At 41.2% G+C, this 17,087-nt stretch overlaps 1 protein-coding gene across 1 annotated transcript in view; it reads right to left on the bottom strand.

Annotated features, from left to right (window-relative positions):
- The window catches only part of TLN2 (talin 2), a 158,703-nt gene extending 143,930 nt beyond the window's left edge, over positions 1 to 14,773 (bottom strand). The window contains exon 1 of the mRNA XM_080351330.1: positions 14,702 to 14,773. The gene's annotated coding sequence lies outside the window, so the exon portion shown is untranslated. The remainder of the gene's footprint in view (positions 1 to 14,701) is intronic.
- Between the last annotated feature and the right edge of the window lie 2,314 nt (positions 14,774 to 17,087).

Here is a 17,087-nt window from a genome sequence, read left to right as displayed (position 1 = left end):
ATAAGGTTAGGCATGCCATTTGTTGACTACACTTAAAGTAGCATCTATCAATCAGCCAGACCTCTAACAGACCACCTCTGGAAGCTGTCTATTTTTATTTTTTTAAAATTTTATTTTATTTTTAAATAATGCAACAGTTTGACTATATTAGGCAAGTGCCTACTTCTGCAAATTAAGAAGAGACTTTTAACACTATTAACACTGATGCACAAAATCTACTCTCAGAGTTTCTCAAGTGCTATTAGAATACAGCAATTCAGATTTGTTATTTCCATCATGCTCAGTGAATATATGAAAGATTACTGGAGAATGCAAACTGAAAGAAGGGATAGAGGAATGCAAGTTTAATAAAGCTTCAAATGCAAGCTGTAGGTTAAAAAAATGCCTGCAAAGTCAATATTTCAAATTAAATTTTCAAATCCAAACCTGACATTTTGGCTCAGGAACTCAATTTGCTATGACACACTATTTACTTAGTTCCACCTTGCCCACCAAGGTCTCTGCCTTCACCTTTGACAGAGCAATTACACACCTCTAATACTTTTGAGAACGGTAAAATCCTGAGCACTCAGCCAACCCTGCATATGCAATGCAAGGAAAAAAATGTTCCCCCTGGGCTCTCAACTTAAATTGTGCTGTTTGTGATTGAAATTGAGGACTTCTGTTGTAGCATAACCACATCAGTCCTGCCCATACGGCTTCTCAGCTGTAATCCCTGAAAGTGACAGAGTCCACAGATCGGCTACACACTGTGTAAAGAGAAAGAAATATCAGATGACAGGAGAACTTGGCCTTAAGCTACCAAACCCACTTTTTTCTAAGAGAGAATGAAGAAACCAAAAATGGATGACAGTAATTAATTGATACAGGGTACGATACATCATCATTCTATGTATGTGAATGCTGCAAAAATAGTTCCAGATTTCAATTCATGTCTGAGCACTTCAGCAGTTTAAGCACAAAGGATGGTCCTTGTCTCTGACTTCGAATAACCTTGTTAAAGCATTCAAAAATCAATACCATGTACTCCTGAGTCTGTTTTTCCTTAAGAAATCAAAGAAATAATCTTAAAGTTAGATCATTTATGTTCTTCAAAAATCAATGCATATATAGTTATTTCTGATCATCAACCGTAATTAGGTGGATGTATTAGGATTGTAAATTGTCAACAGCCAAGGCCATAGGCCATATTGGTGCCCATTTTCAACACATCACATATGAGCTTATTTTACACACACATTTCCTAGAGCTCTGAGTCTCCTGTACACAGATTCCCATAGCGTTTCAAAGGCTTTAACCCATGCCTCTGTGTATAACTGAAAATTTGTGTTCGGTAGATTACAAGATATCTACTATATGCAACAGAAAGCACAACTTCACCTTCTCATTAATAAATTACATTGTCTTCAAGGTTATTCTTTTGACACTTATGGAGGCAGCCCAAACTACTATAAGATGCATTTGGAGGCACTTATAAAGTGTAATTCATCTCCATAAACCTCCTCAAAAAACCCTACAAATATTATTTACTTGAACACTACCACAGTCCCTCTTATAATTACAAAACCGTGGTATATGGTTTATATTCTATGTACAGTTTTCTGTGTTGCCTGAAGAAGCACTTGGCTAAGTTGTAAGCCTAAACCCATGGGGCATAGGTGTAATCTAGGGCCCTAGGAAATAACATGTCTTTTCTTTAGTTTCCATGGTCATATGGTCACCACAGAGATCTAAACAGTAACTATCTGTATTTTGCATTTCCAGCTTATATGATTAACAACACCTTAAAAAAAAAAACAAAACAACCCCAACACAACCACACCAAACCAAACACTAAATGCAGTCAAAGCAGTTACATAGGTATCTCAGTGCAGCAAGACCTTGAAACAGCAGCTCAAAAGATGCAACCACCCAGTTCCATGTGAGAAGATATCAACATCCACACACATTTCATATAGATCTAGAAGTGTGTAAACCTCTTCCTGTGTACACTTTGGTTTATGTAGGACTGTATCTAAGTTTCTATGTGTAGACATTGGAGCAGGACAATTGAGCATACACTGAAAAAGGAGAGCACATGGGAAAACGAGAAGTTTTTTTCTGATTCAAGGATTTCAAAGCTGAGTTACTGGGAAGTTCCTTATCTCCACAGCCAGAGAAGCATTACCTTTTGACTATATATTATTGTACCTCTCAAAGACTCAAGAAACACTGCTCCTTTGTTCAGTTACAGGATACAACTATTGCAAGACTTGCCCCCAAACAAGCCAAGAACCAACATTTAAATACCACTAGCTACCAGTATAAACAAAGCAAAATTAATGTTTATTGTATCCTAAGTTGTAGCACCCTTCAGACTTTTCCACAGAACATCAGAAAAATCTCACTTATCAGCTTATTTCTTCAAGCTCAAAAAAAAAAAAAACAAAAAAAAACCCAGACTCTTCTAAAGTAAATAATTATTTCAAGTGATGTAGTTGTTCATTCATTCCACTAGGAAGATAAAGAACTGTATCATTCCTTTGCAGTATAGTATTTGGGTTAGAGAACTTTAAGCATAGTCTTTATCCCCCTCAAGTGTAGATAGCAGCCACTGTCCACAGTGTATTGGACAGATAATTTAAAGCTTTGCATAACAGAGAAGTCATCTTTGACAAAACAGCTATTGTCAAAACCCTCCTAAGGGCATCCTCTTTACTCAAAGATCTTGATAGGTAGCTTTAGAGGGCCATACTGATTCATGTATTCCACTGCAAAAGAGATGGGAAGCTTTTCCCTTCTGTGTGCCAAAAAAGCCTTTGGAAGTGGATATATATCAATATGTAGCAACAAGTGCAGTAACCTCTACATACCTAGCCACATAAGCTGCAATCTGGAGCCATCCATGTCCCCTGAAACCAGACTTACCACTGAGATCAATGTTTGTTGATGGTGTCTTTGATCCCTACTTTTTTGTTTCTTCAATAAGCAAATAAGCCTTCAATGGAAACAAAGGGATGCTGGAAATGCACATATTCAGTCTTCAATGTTACACTCTAAATTCACTCTTTAGTTAAGGATTAGTCAGGACTTCTGTATGACACTAAAGCTTTCTTGCTGAACACAGATTCCTTTTTACAACCCCTTGAATTTATGGACTACAGGACTTACATCAAGATGCCCCACACAATGTGATTTTCATTTCATTGTTCTCGAGACAACCATTACCAAACCAGAGTATGCCTAACAATAACCCAGATCCACCTGTTTACATTCTTCATCAAGACTTATCATTTCGAATTTTTTCTGCAAATACTTCAGTTTGGCCCCATTTGGCATCAGCTGCATTCTGGAGAACAAGCTGGTTTTGGGCAAGCATTCCATAATTCTAAACAACAAGAAACATTAAAGAGAAGCAAAGGCTGTCTTTGTCATACTTCCTGCAGTTCCTCTATCAAATGTGTGCTTGTTTCTCTAACCAATGGTTACTGATACACCCACACTGATTAAAAAGAAAGATTGTCAACCAACACTGTGAAAATACAGTATTTCACCAGCTACTAACAAAACAGTCATACTCCTTAGGCAAGCTCAACTATACAAATACTAGGTTTTCATTAGCTTATTACTTACAAAGAAACATTTTCCTATTGCTTAGTTGAATATGCCCTAAATGTTGTCAGAAGCAAGCTTTTCTAATTCTAAGCTACTTGGAGGTATCTTAAGTGTGAATTGCTCAAATTTAAAATTGCAAATTCTCGACAAGCACAAGTATTTCAAACATGTACAGATTTACCAGAGAAAAAAAAAAACAAAAACAAAAACAAAAAACAACTGACTTCTATTTAACACTAGACATCAAAAAGGGAGATAAATTTCACTTGCAGAAGTCTCCAGCACACTGATTCACTTGTCATGTGTCATGGGAGGCAGGTCCCACGAAATAAACGCAACAAAAATGTGCCAAATAAAAGACAGCTAAATTGGAGACTCATCTTACAGAAGAACTTAACTTGAAAAAAATGAAAACAGAAAAACACACAACAACAAGATACCACAACACACATTTCTATTAAACACATCAGAAATAAGTGTTGGTACAAAAAACAACTGCTCTAGCAAGTCTATTTCTATGAAGTGATGGCTGCTTTCTGTATCTGAACACGGTAGTACAAAGACTATTTCACAATGCAATTTTTGTTTAAATAAGGAAAGGTACACCTTAAGCATCAAATTTAGAATATATAGTCCAGAAAAAAAACCAACAATTTGTCAATACCTCACTACTGCAAATCTTCATTCTCTACAAAGCTTTAACTACAGGGTTGTTTTAAAAAATATTATTTTCTTATTTTTCTTCTTATTCTTTTATTTTCTGTCTTCATTCTACATTTTGCTTTGGTTTTAAGAAGTGTCTTGTAAACAACTTTCAAAAAGCAACTGTCTGTTTTATCTTTCATTTTCTTACCCAAAGGACTGTTATCTGCAATCCCACCTTGCTTTTGCATCTTCTTCAGGGGCTAAAGTTGTACTTCATTCCTTATAGCTCACATGACAACTACAGAAAGCCTAGCCGTACATGAAGAGATACACTTATTGGGAGGGTACCAGGACAGTACTGGTGTCTGATAACAGAAGTTTAGCAGGTACTTGAAATTTATCTTTAAGAGAAAACGCTGCAGCCTCAGGCAAGGTGAGAACTACATGGAGTTGACTGCTAAACAAACTGAGGAAGAATTGTTGTCACTTCTAACAAATCCCAAATGATTTTAAAAACAAACAAACAAACAGCAAACCACACACAACACGCAACCAAAACTTCAATCATTTAGGAATGGTTATTTCTCTAAGTTTAACTAACATGACTTAAGGCCACAATTCACAAAGTCATGCTCATAAAAACTTGCAGGCTGTCACAGCACACATGGGTCAAAATACTAAGTACCATATTTTAAAGTACAAGAACAAGAAGCAAGTGAATACAAGGGATTCTATCCAGGGAAATGCACAAATCATTTAAAGCTCTCAACAGTTGCAATCTTGCTCAAATCACCTCTGACCCTGAAGACTCTGAAGTGTTATGTTATGTCAGATACACAGAGATGCCATGACAAATTTTACTTTTGCTTCAAAATCCCTGTGCATCATCTGATCTCCTACCCCCAGTACAAGCTCCTTGTCAGACACATTATGAGGTAAAATCAACAATCTAATCAGATCTGACACAAAGTTGGCCCAAAAGATTTGAAATTATTAAGATTACTATTTGAAATATGGATTTATGTCTGTTATCATTAATGATGAACCTCTCCCTAAGTGTACACCGTACCTTGAGAAATTAGCTAATGATAGTAGGTGGCCATCAAGATTAGCAAGACATTTAAAAACTAAGCACCCAGAATATGAGTACAAATCTTACCAATTTCTTCAGCACTGGTTTCAAGTCATGAATACTCAATATACTTAAAAAAAAAAATCACTGAACTTAACAATAGATCTTCAGAAGCCTCTTTTAAGGTTTCTTATTTAATATCAAAAGAGACAAAGCCACATAGCATTGGGAAAGCACTTGTTTTTCCTGCTGCTGTGAAAAATGGTTGAAATAATACATGGAAAAAAAATATGGCATTCCTTTGTCAGCAAATACTGCTGGAAGACACATAGAAAACAGCTGAAAATTTGAAGAAACAAGTATTAGAACAAATTACGCGGTGTGGGAGGTTTGCCACACTGTTAGCTGAAAGTACCGGTGTTTCTAATGTGTCTCATCTTACAGTATGTGCTAGATTGTTTCAGTGATGAAATACACTGGGAACTACTTTTTTGCAAGTCACTATGGGAAAGATGTACTGGAGAAGTCTCAACATACTCTCAGCAGTTAATTATTTCTTCAATAGAAACAATGTTCTATGGGAAAAGTCTCCAAGCGTAATCCCTGATGGAACGGCTGCTTTACCTGGAATAATAACTTTAAAAATAAAGGATACCAGTGTAACAGTTACAGACAGAACCACATGTGAAATTCTTACCCTGCTTCATTAATAAGCAAGCTATTGCAGCAAAGTTGGAGCCAGAAGGGCACAAAGTGCTACAGGATATCATTGATATGGTTCATTTTATAAAAATAAGACCTTTAAATAGTAGAATCTCCACAATACCTTGTAATGAGATGAGGAGTGGCCAAGAAAGTAATATTCCCATACTGAGGTTTGCTAGTTATCTTGTGGCAAAGTGCTTAAAAAAAAAAAAAAATCTCCCAAACTTAAAGATGCACTATGCATTTTTGTTTTTGAGAAAGACAACTTCAAAATTTGCTGACCTTTTCTGTGATGACAAGCAGCTGGCAGTAGTATGCTACCTAGCAGATATTCCCAAAAAAATTATACACTTAAGGTGTCCCTTCAAGGTAAAACTGACATTTTAACAGTGAGTAAGAAAGTAAATATCTTTCAAAAAAACCCTCACTCTACAGAGGTTGTTTTGAAAATGATGTTTGGAAATGTTTCCACCATTAAGTAACTCTGTTGCCGAAAGTGATGCAACGCCTATAAAAACCTCTCAAATCTGTATACTTAAAAGACCTGGAAACAGACTTTGCTAACCTATTTAAAAGTCTTCCAAAATAAGAGTTTCAGGGGTTTTTGAATACATTTACTAAAAATAGAAGAACGCAACAACTTCTCATTAGTTTGCAAGAACAACTGATTGACATCAGAGAAGATGAAAATTTAATAGATGAATTCCAAGAAAAACTTTCACATAATTAGTGTATTGGAATGGAAAATTAGTATCACGATTTAGTAAGCACAACCAACAATGCACTTCTTCCATTTGGATCTATGTATCTTTGTGAGGTGTCTTTTTCAGCTATGACAGCTATTAAAACCAAATATTGAAATCAGCTAAACTTAGAACCAGATCTTCAAATAGATGTATCAAAGTGTTAAACCAAGATTCTGTTTAAAACAGTGAAGCAAATTCAAACACACAGCTCTCCCTAAAATATTTTTTTAATGAAAGCAAGAAGGGGTTTTGTTAAAAAATATATTTTTTAAATAGTGTTTTTCATACTCTCTTAATTTCTGTTTTAGTGTATGTTTCATAATTTTCATCATATTAGTAGAGTAGTATATGTATAATTTAAATACACATTTTCAGGGTGCATGTTCACAAATGTTTTACTGATAAGGATGTGATACCAAAAAATCTTTGGAAACAACTGCCTTAAATGACCTAGTCAGCTGATAATACTATTTCAAAAACATTAAGGCCATTGCTGACTGTAATGAGATCTACATGGAACACAGTGTTTTAAATTTTTAGGGTTTGGTCTAAAGTAACAGGGCTTTTGCCCTCATATGCAGAGGGCATTCTTAACACTTCAAACTGCAATTTATCTTTGAAAAGGAATGATAATAACATTGTGTAGGAACACATTTTTCCTGCAGATATATTCACAATCATTACTGAGTCACTTTCATAGCCTGGCCTTAGAGTTGTTTCAGTAGTGGTCTGCTTGGTTCCTCAGGGCACATCTACCCTTCTAACTGGTTGCAGGTTTTGTTTATCTGTTAAATATTCTCCAACAACTGCTGCATAAGTAGTTCACCTTAACCACACACTTACACCACAATCAAGGTGTTTTTCTGTCTCACCTCTTTGCCACTAAAGCCCTGCCATTCTGGTGGAGCATTCTTACAAAGGCAGCCCACAGTTCTGACACAAAATCATTAAGAATCTTTTCTACCCAGGCCTTCAAAATATTTTAATGCTTCATCTTGTGGGATTCCTTACAGGAAAGCAAAGTAACTGTGAGACTTCCATCCCACGGTTTCTCAGTTCATATCTCTTGCTTTTTGTTAGGCAGAATGGATTAGAATTTGCCTAGCACCTTGATCACCATGCTAATTAACAGAAAAAGGCTGCTGAAAGCTTTTGTTTTCAATAAATACACAAGAAGAACTATAATGTTAAGTGTACTGTTCAAGAAGTCACCTGAGAACCATCGGCACTTCCCTAAATCTTCTCACAGAGCAATTTCACTCATTAAATATTTGCATTACAGCTCAGGCAACCATCAGCTGTTGGGATGGATGGCCCTGTGCTGCAAACCAAACAGCAACAAAAAAGTTGTTAGGATAGTAAAAGTAACACTTACTGCTTCCCCCTCCAAAATACTACCAAGAAATTTGCATACTTGGGGCTTTCTAACTGTACTATGTCACTAGGTGATCACCTACTGGACACAACTGTTCTTTTCCCCAAGATCGTCAAGCATCAAACAACTATTTTCCCTGGTACTAGAAGGCTTCATGTCGATGTTGAATGGTTTGCTGTGACTGCTACAAGTGGATTTTTCAAGGCTGGACCATTTTCTTTCAGGAACAGCCACACAGCAGTGGCTAAGCACCTCCGTGTAAGAGGTATCTACATGTTCTTGAATGAGCTGGCCATTTTGAAAAAAGCAATGGGAAGCATACAAAAGAAGAGAAAGACTGAATGCCTTAGGTCTTCCAACCACCCACAACTTGTGCTGTAGCATCACTAACAGACTATCCTTCTGCTTCCTGGAAAAGTTCATTTTATTTAGCCTGGCCTTTGCCTTATTGGCTCTGTAAGGATAGAGAGAGGACAAAAATGTCACCACCCATACAGCATCTGAGAACCCATTTGAACTACCACCTTACACATCTACATCCTCTACATACAAAGGCCTCAGACAAGGTCTGTTAGATCCCTGCAACCTCGATTCTCTCTGTCTGGGTTTGTTCTGCACTTAACCCATAGTCCAGTCTATCCAGTCTCACAAGGCAAAGTTTAGTTAACTACTCTTTCTTCACAGGTTGCAGTCCTCTGTACATTCAGTTATGCTTCTCTTCTCCTCAGCCACTTTTAATTCTGGTTAGAACCCCAGTGCAGCTGAACAGGCAATCCAGCTATGATCAGACTGATATGGACCCTCATCACAACTGCAAACATAGCCACTGAATTTGTTTAAAATAAAATAAAATAAAAAAAAAAATCAGAGTTGGTACACACTAAAAGACGTTATATTCTCATTTGCAGTCTGTACATCCTCAGCTGTTGCATATAACATTTCTGAAGAGTACTTTAAACATCACAACAGAGTGATCTCATTTCCCACAGCCTTTGCTTTTTTAAACTGAAACTGGACTGCAACAAGAGTTAATCTAGGAAAAACCTTTAGTCAAAAAAGGGAAAAATCGCAAGAAAAAAAATACAGAACTTGCAGGCTACAAAGAACCATAGCATCCAAGTTGAGCTTCATGATCTCATTTATTCATATATTCCTTTCTAGCCCCATTGCTAAATTTTGACTCTGTTCTGGTACTTCAACATTTTTATTGTGTCTAAGCATTATGTGCTTCAGTCCTACACCACCACCACATTCCTGCCATAAGCCCTCCTGTTAGATTACCATAGGTCTTTTCTTCAACAAGGATTATCATTTATGTCAAATATTCATAACCTGCTTTTGCTGTTTCCATTCTCTCCACCAAGTGTCACCTTGCTGTTTCCTCCTACACAGCATTTGGCACGTTTAAATTGAACAAAGGTAAAATGTACTTGCCATAAATGCCTTTAAAGCTAATTAATGTTTCCACCTGTACAAATTCAAGCCAGATTTTCACTATCAGCAAGTTTTTTAAACTGTTTTGTGCTCACATATTTATGTCATCTATATCTGAACTTTAAATTTCAAATTCCAGAACAGTCACTATTTTCCAAATAGTATACACCACAGTATAAGCTAGACTTAAGGTAGCTGAATGGGTTATTTACCATGTTACAGATATCAACTCCCAAGAAAGGTAAGAGATCATTATATAAGAAACAAGAATGTGTAATAAGAACAATATACAACTGTGAAGGCCTTTCTAAGCTGAAGACAATCCTCTTGTTTAAGAGGTTCTCACATCACTATGCCAAACACTTCAGCAAAACACTAAACACTTTGATAAACTATATTAACAAATTTTTCTACCACAGCTGATAAATGTAAATTGTTATTCAACTTCAAAAACTAAGCAACTCATGTAGTACCATTGATTCTTTATCACCTCAAGTGTTATTTGCTGCAATTTAAAATAGTGAGAGTCTCCAGCTTATTACTAGGTTAAATATCACTTTTTCATGGAAATAAGAAATCTCAACCTTACAAAAGTTGCCAGATAGAAAGACACGAGGTTCATTTACAATTCAGTTCAAACTTTCTTCCTGCTGCCCAAACACAGAAAGATGAGCTACCTACTGAGAATGCAAGGAAGGCAGTTTCAAGTGCCAGCCTGACCCATCCTGGCAGAAATTCAACTGGTTCCTGCCAAGTAAAGGTACTACAAGTAAGTCAGCACTGTAGTACTGTAAAGATATTTTAAGACCAGGCTTATTGTTGTATGGTCACCCTCACCTTGTGAAGTCAGTCTGTGTTTTCTAGCTTTATGAAGATTGTTGGGTAAAAAGGCACTGGAGCCTTGAGAATTGAGAGGATGGATCTCTGGGGATGGAATCCCAGCTTGCAACTGGAAGTGGAAAATATAAACATGTTATCACAATTGCTTCAAGTGCACAGGCTAATTCAAACTCCTTCCCAAGATAAGCACGTGTGCATGCAACACACCCAGGGAAATGGCTCTCTGACACTACTGTGAAATGGGTTTTCAGCAGTGTTGCAGGGACAGAAACCTAGACAACTTCGAGTTCACAATTACAAGTCTGGTATCAAAATTAACCACAGGCTCCTCACTACCTTCTCATCGTCAAGTGTATCAGTCTCACTCAAAAGTCATGCCTTTACTGCACCCATAGATAGATGGCCACAATTCTCTAAAGATTAATCAGACCCACGATTTCAGCTTCCTGTGGATCAGGATTTATACATCTATATAGCTCAGGCTACCTTCAAGGTAACCATTCTTTTTGAAAATGAATGGATTGTTTAATCACAACAATAAAAATAAGACACAAAAGAGGTTAAGACACAATGTCCATAATCAGCACAATCTCCTCCACCAAGTTGCAAACCCCTGATTATTCTGCTTTACATAGCCTCTGGTACTTAGGAGCCAGGCTGCTCTGAAAAACAAACAAAACCAACCACCTAACTTCTGCTTTATCATTTGCATCTCCCCTGCCCCCAAAAATTCTTCAGGTCAATTTAATATATATTCCCGTAACCTTGTGTGGTCAAAAGCAGAACTCCAGAAACCAAAGCCTGCATTCCCCTTCAGGTACCAACAGGCAGGACTATCCAAAACTACCATTTCCATCTATATACCAGTAACATTCATCCAACTGACACACCAAAATCCAAAAGTAAACAAATGAAACCCAATACACAAAACACTGCCTATTAAGACAGCCTCCCCCTATTTGCAACAACACCCAACCATTTTGTTTGCTGTTCTCAATTTGCATCAGCATTCTATTGTCTGCAGAAACATGCATAAGCAGATTTGCCAAACCTTTTAAGGAATTGAGAGCAGGGGGGGAAAAAAGGATTTTTGAAAGCTGGATACAGTGGTCTGTAAACACATTCACACTTCTTTCCTAATTATGACCTGTTGCAAAGGCAGCATCTGGATAAGAACTTCTTAGCAAGAAAGTCTTCACACTAAAAGAAAAAAAAAAAAAACACACCCCAAAAAATCAGGATGCCTACACATTTGGTAGTTTATTGAAATCTCTGAGGTTCAGATAGGACTAGGAGCTGAGAATTACTTCAAATGGTGTTTTTGATACTTTAATGCTGAAATAATGGATTGGAATGATGCTTCAGCAAATGGTATTGCTCACATTTCATTAACAGACCACACGGATATCCCAACAGTTATCTGACACTACAATGCCACAAGAAGGAATGGAGGCGGATGTCTGTACTACTGTCTAGCTGTGGTGACTAATTAAGTACTAGTGTTTTTGGAAGCTGCCTAGACCTTGCATTTGCACAGATTTAATAGATATATATTATATAGCTAAGTATATAAAGTGACACAATCCAAATATTAACATTTCAGAACATCCTTGCTGTGCAGAGTTTAATCTTCGTAGAAACAATACCAAATAAGAGGTTTTCACAGAAAAAAAAAAAGTGAGTCTTCATGACGATTATGCAGTTCAAGCTATGCCACAGCCAGAAAATTCTTTCAAGGCCACTCCTTCCCCTACAAAATAAAAGACCTGAATCTACTGCAGTGGTGTTTCATACTAATCAGTTATATTTATAACTATAGATGCATTCCCGAATGTAAGTAGAATTCAGTGATTAGATTAGCTGGCAAACGATCAAAGAAGTCTAAGTAAAACTGGACAACAAACCAAGCTCAGAGCAAAATTACTTAATCCTTTGCAGTTCAAATGCAAGTTCATATTTCTCATCATCTACTCCTAACCCACCTACCTATCACACACAGGCCTCCCAAAAAACCTCTTACCCTCTCAGACACTACTACAGTGCAATGGCAACATTTCAAATCAACTTAAATTAGGCTGTACTACATTCCATTACATGATATCATGCAACAGATGTTACTCTAAGAACACACAAGACAATTATTCAGGGTAAACTGCTATAATCTGAATGGTGAAATGAATGAGTACCCTATATGAAATTGCTGTAGTCTTTATCAAGTTTTATACTGAGATTCAGAACTTAAATATTGTCAGAGTTTGTCACAGTTAATTCAGAGACTTTGATTGGCAACCAGAAACAAGTATTCTTATCTTACTTAAGCTAAATATTTTTGCCACCAACAAATAAGCTAAATGAAACGTCCACTTTACCCTTTAGTTCTGCAGTAACCAGTGAGTTAAATGATACATTAGGAAACTCAAATGAAACACACTTCCCAGGGGTAAGAGATTTCCCTCCCACCCCCCAGCAGTGTGGTAACCTTCAATCTCAAGGCATTGCCTTGAAAATATCATGTTTTGAAAATTAAGGCAGAAAAAAGGTAGTTCAGCCAACTTAATTTATAGTTAAATTAGCAAAGAGCTGTACTGTTGGAAGAATAGCTGACCATTCTCTCAAAAGATACAAAATCTTTTCATATACTACAATTTGTAAGGTATTTATAACTAACACTGGCAGCTTGCACCCATACGTGCAACACATTGCCATGCACATGAGTAAGCGATATTTTACATAAGCAAGAACAGTCTCAGAAATATGTTGCTTGTCTGTTTTTTCATCATATGGACATTTTTCCATAGTTATTGGGCCATCTTGACGATGCAGAACTGACACCTTTAAATAACCTACTTTCTAACTCAAAACTGGCTTTCTGGTTTGAAAGTAAATATGGCTTAAACTTGGCGCTAAAATATAGGTCTGCAAATTATTCATCTAAAAATTCTGGAGGTAAGTTGCTTAATCTGACAGGTATTTTAGTCAATTAACATTCCCACAATCTTTCTAACTAGACACTACAGCAGCATTTTAACACACAAAAAGTAGAGCCTAAAGTAATTAAGTGGTTGGTCAGGAGAACAAAAGCTCTACAGAAGGTGAGCACAAAGACAGCAGAGGCCCCAGTTCCCAGACAGGTGTTCCCACGCACTGTGTCGGGGTCTTCTAGTCACCCGAAGGCAAAACTGTACCCTGCACTTCACAGCTATCCGCTAAGGTAGCACAGAAGAAAAAAAAAAAGTACCAAGACACGAAGGGGAACCCCAGCCCACAGCAGGGACAGGCCCTCTGCAGGCACACACCGCCGCCTCGCACCCAGGGAGGTTTTGGGCTTTGGCACGAAGCCCTGATGCACCGGGGCAGGCAGCCCAGAGCCTCTGGCCGTTCGCACGCTCCCAGGGAAATGGGGGAGGCCGCGGAGCAGCGCGGCTCACCCGCCCGCCCACCCACCCTTATGTGCGCTGCGCAAGGGCGGACGCGTGTGTCCGTCCCTCCCTTCCCACCGGCGTGTCCCTGCGGGACCGGCCTGCGAGCCGCTTCCAAGCCGGGCCGTCCCACGGGTCTGGTGGGGAGAGACGGACATATACAGAGCGATGGATATAGATACACGCGTATACACACGCGGCACGGTCGTCCTTGGGAGGTCGTCGCTTCGCAACGTGTTGCGAAAAGGTTTTTTCCTCTCCATCGCGGTCGGCAGTAGCGCCCAACGGCGAACAGCTCCGTCTCTGGGGCAAACCCAGCCCTCGACCCGGCCACGCGAAGCTCCCCCGGCCAGGCTGCGAGGGGCCGAGAGGAGCCGGCCAGCCCCGCTCCTCTGTCGGGTACCAACCCAATATGGTCTAAGGGGGAACCCCAAAGGACCGCGGCTCCCTTCCCACTCCGGCTCCTGACGAAGTGAAGGTGAGCCGGGGACGCTCTCCCCTTGCCAGGGCTCAGCCCCTAACCCGGCCGCCTCACGGCACTGGTCTGGGATATCGCTGTCCTCCCTGGAACCAGCAACTTGTTGTGCGGGCAGCGCTCCGCGCGGGCCAGGCTGTGCCGGACGGGGCGCAGCTCCCGCTTCCCGCCGCGGGACCGGCGACCGGCAGCTCCCGCCTGCCTGGCTGGGGGCAACGCGGCGTCTACGTGCGAAACCCAGCGGCAGCCGAGCGGCCGCAGGCATGGAGCGGCTCCGCGCTCCCGCCGCTCAGCCCTGCGCGGAGTCTTCCCCCTCTCGGCGGCTCCGCACGGACCAGACACTCCATGCAACGTGCAATGGCAGGGGAGGACAAGAGGGTCCTCGCGGGCTCCTACCGGGAAAGGCGTTACTGTAGCATTGCAAAGCGCCTAAGCCCCGCCGCTCTCTCGCTTCCTTCCTTCTTTCCTTCCCCCCCGCTCTCCTGCCGCCCGCTCCCGCCTGCTCCGCCGCCGCCCGCAGCTCCTGCCGCTGCGGACTCCAGGCGCAGCCCCGCCGGGGAGGGCAGGAAACGCGTCATCACTCCGGGACCGCTCCCCTGCCCGGCCCGCTCCGCCACCGCCCGGCCCACGGCGCGGGCAACACGGGGCGCCCACCCGCCCTGCCCTCCACTGCGCCCGGGGACCGGCGGCAGAGCAACCCCGGCTCCGCCGGCTCGCCGGGCCGAGCGCTTAAGGGGCCGCCTTACCTGAGCGCGAGGGAGCGGCAGCTCCGCCGGGTGCGGCCCTCGCCGATGAGGTAGCGTCGCTCCCTCTCTGCCCGTTCAGAGCCGCCGTCTCCGCGGCTTCTCACGGAGAGGAGGCAGGAGGCCGGAGAAGCCCGGTATTTGTCGCCGCGAGCAGGACGATGAAGCCGTCGGGACCGCGGCCGCCGCCACTGTCCGCGCAGGGGCCGCTGTGGAGGCGGCGAGGCGCCCGCCCGGCCCCTGAGGCAGCACGCGCGCGGCCTCGCGCCTCCCGCCACCGCCGCTCGTGCCGGTGCCGTGCGGAGGCGCGCGGGGCTGCAGCGCGCGGCGGAGCCTCGCGCCGCAACGGGCCCGCGCTCTGCCCACAGGCGCGCGGCGGCGCGAAGCGGGTTCATAAAGGCGCGTGGAGCGGACCCGGTGGGCGGAACCACCTGCGCCCCCGCACCTGCACCCCCGCACCTGCCACCCGCCGGGCCCTGTCACCTGCACAGGTACTCGCTCCTCCTGCTTGTTCACCAGAGGCCGCGAACAGAACTCTGTGGGCAGAGATGGTTTCAAAGTAACAAAAGCACCTAGATACGGGCATGGGGCTGCTGGAGCCATCCAAACTGCTCCGGGGTGTTGTTGCGTTAAACGTTTACCAGTAACCTCAGCAAGAAATTGACTCCTGTAGTGGAAAAGGACACTTAGGGCTTTCCTTACACAGCCTGTGTCGTTTTAACTGTTCCAAAACCACTACGTCTGTGTAAATGGTTTCCATTCCATCGTATTTGCATCAATATGACAAAATAAATAGTTACAGAAACTTAAGTCCCTTATATCAATTAGTTTCATATATGCTGGGGCCTCTGTCAATAAAACTGCGACAGTTAAAAGCCATAGAATTAAAGTAACTGAGTCTGGTTGAGATGAAGTACAGCCACTGGTAAATATTTGTAACCAGATTAAGAAGCTGCATCCCTCTGCAGCTGCTGTTGCCCTCGAGTAATTCTGCTCCAACAAATTAAGACACTGAACTCCATTGCCCTGTGCCACAGTCCAACATAGTTGTATCAACACAGGTCTTGGTGGGCTTGTTTAACACAGGCTGTAGTTACAATAACCAAGCAGGTTAACAGCCACACTACAGAATGAAAGTATTACAATGTTAACACACATAATAATCACTGAGCTTGTGTCAGCTTCAGCAGAGGAACAAGAAGTGTCCAGACTGTTCACTAGAATAAGGACTGCACAGGATTTGCTTTACAACTTGCAAATACTTGACAAAATACCTGTTTCACAAATGAGTTATTGTTATCATATTTGTCACTAAAGAGATACTATCATGCCTGTTATTAAGAGAAGCGGTAACTAAAGTATTCATTGTGGTTTGGAGGTAGTTTTGCAGGTGCAAGTTACGTGTGAACAGCTATAACATTTTGCATAAAAAGCAGATTTTTTTTCCTAGCTTTTTACTCACCATAATGATTAACTTCTAACAACGTGGCTTTCCCTATTCAACGTACAACTTAAAACTCCTTTCCTACAAAACACATATTGATCACTTCATTCTTCTCGTTGTGCAGCATATTTTCTGGCTGCAGTACTGCTTCAAAAGACACTTATTTCACTCTATTGCTATACTTCATTGCACTGGCTTTTTCTGTCTTATAAGCTTCACTTTTTAACCTTTTCCTAGCCTGTGCGCTCTCTCACTAACAGGAAAGGGCTCAATTCCAGTCTCTGTTGTTCTTGTTCCTGTGTTGTTTCCTTGCAGCTCACAGGAAGGCTGTTTAAACCTCTGCACTGCGTTGCCCTCTGAACAGCTCCTTTGAAATCTCTTTGTCATGATGTCAGCAAAAATATCCCCCAACCCCGAAGAAACAAACTTTAATACAATGTGGAGTGCAATGGTGAGACGAGGCTCTCCTGTATCATTTCTGTGTCTTGCTACTCCCAATACGTTCATTTGTGGACACATTTACTGTGTCCCTTTCTATCCAGCTAGTGACTTGCTTTGGGGCACAAACCAGCTTTTTTTGTTTTCTGTTTGCAAG

The sequence above is a fragment of the Nesoenas mayeri genome (assembly GCF_963082525.1).
Source record: "Nesoenas mayeri genome assembly, chromosome: 11".
In the NCBI taxonomy this organism is placed as follows: Eukaryota; Metazoa; Chordata; class Aves; order Columbiformes; family Columbidae; genus Nesoenas; species Nesoenas mayeri.
The sequence above is the reverse complement of the archived record's forward strand: the minus strand, read 5'-3'. Positions and strand labels throughout refer to the sequence as shown.